We start from the raw sequence: 9,368 nt of genomic DNA, 5'->3' as shown, positions 1-9,368 counted from the left end.
TTTTCAGGCAGGAATCGAGTGCAGCCTCTCCCACCCGAGTGTCGGGCTGCTGGGCTGTGAGGACCCAGAGTGAACGATCTGCACTCAGGACCGTGTGGACAGCAGGACCTGTGGGCGTGGAGGGTCTCAGAAGCTCAGCCAAGAGCAGATTCCAGACCCAGAAAGGGACAGCCTGGGCCTGCCAGCCCAGATCCGGGAAGGCTGTGTGCACAGCGATCTGTGTCAGAGTTGAGCTCCCGCCCCTGCTCTGCGGACCAGCCCCCTTTCCTGTGAGCACGCAGGGGCACAGGTGACCTCCGGTCCCGGGACGCACACTGGTGACCAGGGCAGCTTCATCCTCAGCGTCCCCGGTGCCCGTGTCTCATCTCACACACCGAAGCCTCGGGGAGGATGCTCTCCGCCTCACTGAGACTCAATCTTCTGCCCCTGGAAAGGCTCAGCCCTGCCCAGGGCAAGCCACAAGTGCCCTGAAGTCAGTTTTCCCAAATGCAGATCTCCACAGGCTGAGGACTGGGGAGCGGTGTAAGCCCTGGTGTCTGTGTGTCTGACACAGTGCTGTGGGCTGAACTGTGTCCCCCAAATGCATAAGTTGAAGGCATAACCTCCAATGTGACTGCACGTGGAGATTGGGCTTTTAGGAGGTAACTAAGGTTAGATAAGGTCAGAACCACGGGCCTTGATCTGACAGGAGTCATGGGCTCCCAAGGAGAGGAGGCAACGCCAAGACCCCCGTTCCCCCTTCTCTCTGTCTCTCCCTGTCTCTCTCTCCCCTACTTCTCTCTTTCTCCCATCTCTCTCTCTCTCTGTTTCCCTCTTTCTGTCTCTGTCTCCCTCTCTCTCTGTCTCTGTCTCTGTCTCCCCATCTCTCTGTCTCTGTCTCCCTGTCTCTCTCTGCCTCTCTCTTTTCTCCTCTCTCCCCCATCTCTCTCTGTCTCTCTGTGTCTCTCTCCTCATCTCTCTCAGTCTCTGCCTCTCTCTCCCTTGACTTCCCTTTCTCCCATCTCTCTCTGTCTCTCTCTTTATCTTTCTGTGTCTCTCTCCCCATCTCTCTCTCTCTCTGTCTCTCTCTCCCCTGCCCTCTCTTTCCCCCCATCTCTCTCTCTCTCTGTCTCTCTCTCTCTCTGTCTCTCTCTCTCTCTCTCTCTGTCTGCCTCCCCATGAGAGCACAGTGAAGAAGCCATGTGTGGACATACGGAGAAGGCGCCGTCCACCATGTCCACAGCCACGGAGCACAGTGAAGAAGCCATGTGTGGACATACGGAGAAGGCGCCGTCCACCATGTCCACAGCCACGGACAGAGGCCTCAGAAGAAACCACGCTGCTGGCACCTGAACCCCGGGTTTGTAGCATCCAGACTTGTGAGAGAAGAAGCATCTGCTGTTTATCCCCCAGGCTGTGGTCTTCTGTTGTGGCAGCCAGAGCTGACGGCTGCACCCTCTGAGATGCGGTTCTCTGGAATCGGAGTTCCCGGGAAGTCTGCTGTCTACAGCCGCCCACAACAGGGGCATCCAGCCTGGGCTCTCCCCACAGCAGGGGTTCCTCAGGTCACTTCTTTAGTAAAGCAAAGCACCCCGATTCTTATCTCAGTGTCTGCTTCTGACAGCACACACACTAACGCGTCTCCCCTGGGACGCACTCAGAACACAGGCTTCGTTCTCATTATTTCACGGGTTTCAGGTGTATTCTCTTATCGGTACTTTCCCTGAAGTCTCCTGCTTTGGAAACACCCACAGAACACCGTGGGGTGATGAAAGGCATCCTGCTGTCGGGCTGACGACTGTCCGTATGCATTCCCTCCCAATAACCCCACATATTATAATTAATCGGGACGGGGTGCGGGCTGTCGTAGGCACACACAGCTTTCGTCAATTGACTCTTGAGAAAATGTTAGGTTTGAGATGGCATTTCTTATAAAAATTGTTAACTTCAAAAACTTTTGTAAAATACTACTGAAATATTTTTAGTTATGAATGCACACATAACTAGTACTTAAACCTCTTAAATGTAGGGTGTTTAAATTCAACCCTAATCACAAGATAAAAGTATATTTCAGAGAATTAAAATAAATTTAAACTAAATGAGAAGAAGACTAATAAACTGCTTTCCATCATTGCAGCCTAATTTCTGTTTAAATATCTCTGCTTGCACATTACATAATTTAAGACAAGTTGTTCTGTTTAATATTGTATCTTTAACATACATGATTAACATTTTAATATTTGGAAACTATATCCACCCAGTTAACAGCTCTCACGACTCCTTCATTTGCTCCCGTGGGGAACTTAATACAAGTAAATCACGTCACCGGATGTGCATGGTGTCTAACTGCAGCATCTATTTTAATATCGCTAGCTGCTATTTATCAAATACTTACCAGAAGCACAGCATGGACTAAGCACTTTTCATGTCATCTCACTGAATCTTCAAAACAGACTTCGGAGGAAGAGAAATGGTTCCCCATTTTCCGTGTGAGGAAACCGAGGGCCCCTGTGGCGGGCAGGGAACTTCAGGCCAACATATATCTATGTTGGACTATGTTGGAATTCCTACACACACACAGACACCCTTGGGTATATCTATGTGGGACTATGCTGGAATTTCTTCAAACAGGCACCCCTTGGTGTATCTATGTGGGACTATATAGGAATTCCTATGCACACACAGGCACCCCTTGGTGTATCTATGTGGGACTATGTTGGAATTCCTTCACACACAGGCACCCCTTGGTGTATCTATGTGGGACTGTGTTGGAATTCCTACACACAGGCACCCCTTGGTGTATCTATGTGGGACTATGTGGAATTCCTACACACACAGGTACCCCTTGGTACTCAAGGCTTCGCTGTTTTCAGCCTAGGCACTCAATGTGAGCTTCTTGCTGGTCAATTATTAGCACCAAATTATAAAATGAAAAAGATGTATAAATTAAAATGGAAAATTAAAAAAAAATACCAACAAGAAGGTCTATTATCTAGAGAACACTAAAACAAAGAGTAATTTAACAAAATCTCAAGAGAAAAATTACTATAATTTTAAAATAAGAGAATTAAGAGCTCAATAAAGGCTAATAGTTCAGACTAATGAGACCAAAAACAAATGTAGTCCAAGGAAAAAATCTAGAAATCCAATATGTAAAATTTAAAATATCATAATTAAATAAAGTATTAATAAGCAACATAAAATTAAAATGAGAAGAGTGAACAGAATTAGACATAAAAAACATGGATTGAGAAATTTTAAATTAAGAAGGACAAAATCTGAAAGAAAACAGAAAAAGAAATTTAAGGATTAGTGAGATAGATATATTAACAAAAATATTATGAAAAAGAAAGAATTAAGATTGCCTAAAGTGGCAATATAATCTGTAACAAGAACAGAATGACAGTTTTAAAGGTGACTTTCAGAATGCCAAATATTTTCGTGGTGAAAACAACTTTCAGGTATGTTGTTGTCACTGCCAACACCACTGTCCTGGTCTCCCCAGCCCCCGTGGGATGGAGGCCTCATGACCAGCTCTGGCCACAGGCAGATTAACGGTCTCTCTCGCTGAGTGCCCATCGCTGTGGAAGGCAGTGGAGATGCTCTGTATCCTCTGGAGTGGCTTCTGTCTGCAGGACCCCCTCTCACTCAGGAATGCAGGTGTAGTGAGACCAGGAATTGGAACTTCTGTAAGTCACGGAGCTTTCGGTGCTGTCCTCAATACAGTAGGCTTTTCCTGAATGGAATGCAAAATGGTACCTAACAGGGGAGGTTGGGCTGGGCGCGGTGGCTCATACCTATAATCCCAGCAGTTTGGGAGGTTGAGGTGGGTGGATCACCTGAGGTCAGGAGTTCGAGACCAGCCTGGCCAACATGGTGAAACCCCATCACTACTAAAAATACAAAAAAAAAAAAAAAAAAAAAAAGCTGGGCATGGTAGTGGGTGCTGTTAGTCCCAGCTACTCAGGAGGCTGAGGCAGCAGAATCACTTGAATCTGAAGTTGAGACAGGAGACTCACCTGAAACCGGGAGGCAGAGGTTACAAGGAAATACATTAAACAAACAAACAAACAAACAAAACCATGAAGGATTAAAAGGCTGAATTAGGCCGAATTAGGGACCCCAAACATGGCCATATCCTACTCACCAAAGTCTGTGGATGCCTCAGGAAACACGGCGAAAGGGAGTTGAGGCTGCAGGTGGGGCCCCCACTGCTCGGCACGGACCAGGCAGTGAGGGCCGCTGGCCCTGGTGGAGGAAGGACCGTGCGTCTACGGCCTGGAGCAGGCAGGAAAACGGACTGTCCTGGAGCCTCCAGGGGAAGCGGCCCCACTCACAGCTTGACTCTAGCCCAGTAAAACCCACTCGCACACCCGCCCTCCAGAACTGAAAGACAATTTGTGTTGTTTGAAAGCCACCGGGTTTGCGGTAATTGGTGACAGCGGCAGGAGGAACCCCTATGGCGACCTGTGTCACACGGTGGCCAAAACGTGATGAAACCATCACTGACCAACGCCTGTGACGTAGAAAATGGGAGGTGCCACCAGCAACTGAAACAAAAGCACCCGGTCAGCAGCTAAAGCAGGAAACTCCATGCCCAGTTTCACAAGACGGCACGAGAGAGAAGTGAGCCTGGAGAAAGTCACGTCTACACTCGGGAATGAAGGGACGCGCAGCCCAGAGGAGCAGGGACATTTGGAGAAGAGGCAGCTGCCCTCAGGTAACGCACACACGTGGACGTCCTGTTATTAGCAGCAACAGCGCATCACTGCGGCCAGGGCTGAGTGCTGCGTCTGGCATTCGCAGCCATGGTAGAGGGTGGGCGTAAAACCCCCTGGGTTCAGAGAGTACCCAGGACGCCCTCTCCACTGCACAGGCCTGGTGATAGAGCAAGCTTTAAATGGCGTTCTTGCTTGTCTGTCCAATGGGCTGAAGGCATCTGGAATTAACTGGAGAGAAGGAAAAACACCTCAGAAGGATGCAGGAGCATGGACGGACTCCAGCAGAGAGCCCAACAAATAAGGAGCCTACCAGATGCTGAAAATCATTACACTCAAGGGAAACTGGGAGCCTGGAAACAGGACGTCGTGGATGCTGAAGAACGCCCAAGGCCCTGGGCCCCCAGTGTCCAGCAGAGCCCCAGGAGGGCAGCTCTCCACCAGAAACACAGAATCTCCCAGAGCCGACGGTCACAGGGAACAGCCAAAAAGGAGCATCTGCCAGGGAATACCTCTGGGCAACGGAGGCTCCGCCTCACCCAGGGCAGCGCCCACAGGAATCCCAACAGAATTTCAGGAGGATTCCTGGCATCACTGCCAAGTGGCCCCTCTCTCCTGACTCCTGCAGGAGGTGCTCACTGGGAACCCAAGCTGGAGGGCGGTGTTTGTACAACCATAGCCCATGGCAGCCTTGACTTTCTAGGCTCGAGCAAACCTCCCCCCTCAGCCTCCCCAGTAGCTGAGACTACAAGTGTGCACCAATGTGCCTGGCTAATTTTTTAAAATTTATTTTTTGTAGAGATGGGGTCTTGCCATGTTGCCCAGGCTGGAGCAGGATTTTGGCAGTGGTTTGCTTTGCCTGGACAGTAGGCACAGTGTTTCTGCCTCACACCTTCATAGGCACACGCAGACACAGGAACCACAGGGCTCCTGCCCAGACTGACGTCTACACTTTTCTAAGAAAACAAAGGTGGGCTCTGCCGCCTGTCTTCTCGGGTCTGAATTGCACACTGGCTACTGACTGCTTGTAACTCTGCATCAGGGAACCTGGCACACATCAGTGTCACAGTGAGCAGAGGTGAAATCACTGGGAAAGAGAGCAATTCCTCCAGGGAAGTTGGCTTTTTCGGGTGGCTCACCAGTCATCTACAGGCTTCAGAAACCTCAGATATCCTAAGAAAGGTCCCAGGCACTCTGGGAGCACTGGTCTGTGGGTCTAGCAACATGCTTCTCCAGCACAGCCTCTGCCCTGAGAGCTTGGGAACTGAGCCTGGGATCTGAGCCTGTGCCAGCTCTGCCAGGGCCACAGGCACCGCTGGGATCTGTACTCAGCCGAGTCCACAGTCCCTGGTCCCCTCAGGAGTAAGAGCTCCAAATACCACCTGGGCGACAGAGCGAGACTACACCCCGCCCCAACCCTCCAAAAAAATAGAAAGCACTTGGTTAAAGTGTTGACAGGAGACTAAAAACTAAAGGAGAATGAGAACTGCAATTATCTGGGAAGGAAAATTTCTTGAAAGTAGCTTCAATTTATCTTACACTTTCTATTCTCAATTTACACAAGTAATGGATGGGACATCTTATGTTTATGTATTTTTTTCCCAGGTAAAAGTTCTCTTTTTCTCACTTATTTGTAGTTTGGGCAGTGCTTGCCTATAGGAAATAGTTTAATTTGCAATACATATTTTGTACTCTTTCAGCTAGGCTCAGGCCACTATTTTTTTAAAAAAAAGAAAACTCAAAATGAAACAAAACAAACAAATAAAATGAAACAAACGAAAATTCAGGAAAGCCGAACTCGCTTCCCTGATCCCTCTCCAACTCCACACGTGCAGATCGTGTTCAGAAATCATTGTGCTTCGGAGAACCCAGCTTCAGAGAAATCAAGCTGTTTGGCAAGCCTGATACAAGAAATACAAAGCTCAGTTTATTCTATGTTTCCACAATCAAAACCGAGGAAACTGGGAAAAAATGATTTTATAAAAGGATATACATCTAACAGGGTCAAAATTAGTATCAGGCAGTCAGAAACCATTAAAGACCTCCCAACTGTCGAGGTCTTATGGGGATATTCTGTTTACAGTTATGAAGTCTATGAACAGGCTGCATTTGGGAAGGACAGTCGTAGCAGAAGAGGCAGGAGAATGACCCCTGCTGGGAGTCAGGACTGCGCTGGGCACGTGGAGGTGGCGCTGCTGGAGTCCTAGAATTTCCAATTAGAAAAGCTGCTTGTGAATCTCAGGCCAAATGGATGTTTTCTTATGTCTAGTTGTGTGCCAGAGGCTAACTTGTACTGAAGCAAAATACATCTTTTCTATTGAGTTTTTATATTATATTTTACCAAAGTGCAAATTAGCATGGTTATCATATTATAGAATGGAATGAATAGGCATAAAAGGCGAAGTAGAATCATGAGCAACACTGTAGATTTATTTCTTTTTAAATCGACAGCACAGTTTTAATGGAAGAAGCAGTTATTTCTGTGGGGGGGAGGAGTGTGAAAGTTATAATGTCTCTGAGTCATGTCAGAAGTGTTTAAGTTCATCTAGAATGTCAAATCTATAATCTAACTAATTGTGGGAGTAACTGATACCATTTTTAGTTACTTATAGTTAATAACGACTTGTGTTGATTTTCTTTCGTATGTTGGAAAACCTCAGGCATTTTACGATTGAGTCATGATGAGGACTTTTCAAGGTAGGCATTCTTATTTTGACTTTGAAATCGAAACTCAGTGAATGAAGTAACTTGCTGTGCCTCAGTTACCCAGACAGGGAGCAGAACTTGAACTTCACTCAGATCCACCCTCAGGAGCTCGGCGACTGAGCTCAGACCAGACCTCCGTTTCTGCATCTGTAGGATGGAATGTGAACCCTGGGCTCACAGGTCAGGGAGCGGAGAGAATGGGATGACCCGTGCAGCGCCCCAGGCTCCTGGCCTCGCCCTGCAGCCTCGGGCAAGGCTGCTGCCCTGCTGCTGCTGTAAGCAGAGCTGTCCCCGGCAGGGGCGAGGTCCGGTCTATGCGTCTCTTGTTTCGGCCTCTCTACCAGGCCCTGATCAGCCATCAGACCAAACCCTCATGTCACACGCTACAAAGTTCTATAGGAACAGTGCAACATCCGATTCTTTTTTTCATCCAAATCAACTTTCTGAAGGCTTTTGCCAAAAAGGTGGAGCTAACTCTCCAAATTCAATATCCACATCCTCCTTCCAGAAATTTATTTGCAAATATTTTTTCATTGTTTTTTATACGTTGAGCCAACTCACTGAATGATCAAAATTTCCATGAAGTGAAATTCTGAAGTGTGGTAATTTGGAAGAATGGCAGCAATTTTTAAAATGGTCACAATAGCCAGGAAGGATAAACAATAATCATGAATTGTATCCAGGACTTATTGTGTGCCTTGTAACATTAGGTTATTAATGTATTTCAAAGACACTCTCACCTACATCCACAGGAGATGGACTAAAAAGGATTTTCATCGTTCTATTGCTCACAGCAGCAAAAAGCTGGAGATAAGTTACAGATTTATCCTTTGGAAAATAGATGAGTAAAATGATGAAAGTCTATGAAGCAGCTGAAGTAATGCATTACGTTTATGTGTCATATTACAATAGATCTCAAAAGCATAGTAAGGTGGGGAATGTTAGAAATAGAATGACCTCTGCCGCAAAATTCCATCCATGCAGAACAAAAATGACTCCATATATGTCCAAGGATGCAGGTGTATAATTAAATATGGATATAGGATAGTGGATGGGTATGAAGTTGGGAGAAGAAGGGGATTACTGTAAAATAAAATAAAGAAACTAATGATGATTATGCAACGTGAATTGAACATTACCAGCTCAATCTTGTCAAACAAGACTTTTAAAGAATAAAAAGAATGCTAGAAAATATGCCAGTCTGATCACTCACTCTAATTTTCCATCCCTTTGGAAACCCCATTGAAATAAAATCATAAGTAGAATAGAGGAAAAATATTATTGTATAAATAATGAAAATATAATGACGCCCATATCAATAAACTAAGGCCAGTAAACCTCCCAGAATGCAAAACAGACAAAGAAGAAAAATATGAAAGGAACACTATCTGATCTAAGTAACAAGATTTTCAGGAAGAAAAAGTTTGTAACATAAACAGTAGATAATGGAAAAAAAAAAATCTTACTTCTAAAGGTAGGGGACTTGCGCTTGCACGCTCACAGAAGTCCAGATGGTATGTCCAACACAACTAATCAGAGAAACTCAGAACCTGATGTGTAATTCAGATCTCGCAGAGCTCAAAGGTGAAACAAAAACTCCAAGGGCTCCAGGACAGTGGAACACAGGCGCCTGCAAAGAAATGAAAACCTCTGGACAACAGATTCCTCCTTGGCACATCAGGCTTAGAGACAACCACTGGTATGTTTAAACTTTTGAGGAAAAAAGATTTTTCTGAGACTTCCATAGTCATCTAAATTAGCATGTAGGAATAAGACAGAAGGAAGAGATATTAAAATACTTTGGATTCAGAAAGTGCGTGAAGGAAGAGGACTCCAAGTCAAAGGAAGACAAGTTCAGAGGAAAATATAATTCCCTGGCGAAGCAATTATAGGAACTAGATACAGGTGAATAAAAGCAGAAAAAAAATGAACAGTTGTTGGAACCGAACTGTCGATTCCCTCCTG

Source organism: Macaca thibetana, chromosome 13 (genome assembly GCF_024542745.1).
Source record: "Macaca thibetana thibetana isolate TM-01 chromosome 13, ASM2454274v1, whole genome shotgun sequence".
Taxonomy (NCBI): Eukaryota; Metazoa; Chordata; class Mammalia; order Primates; family Cercopithecidae; genus Macaca; species Macaca thibetana.
The sequence above is the reverse complement of the archived record's forward strand: the minus strand, read 5'-3'. Positions refer to the sequence as shown.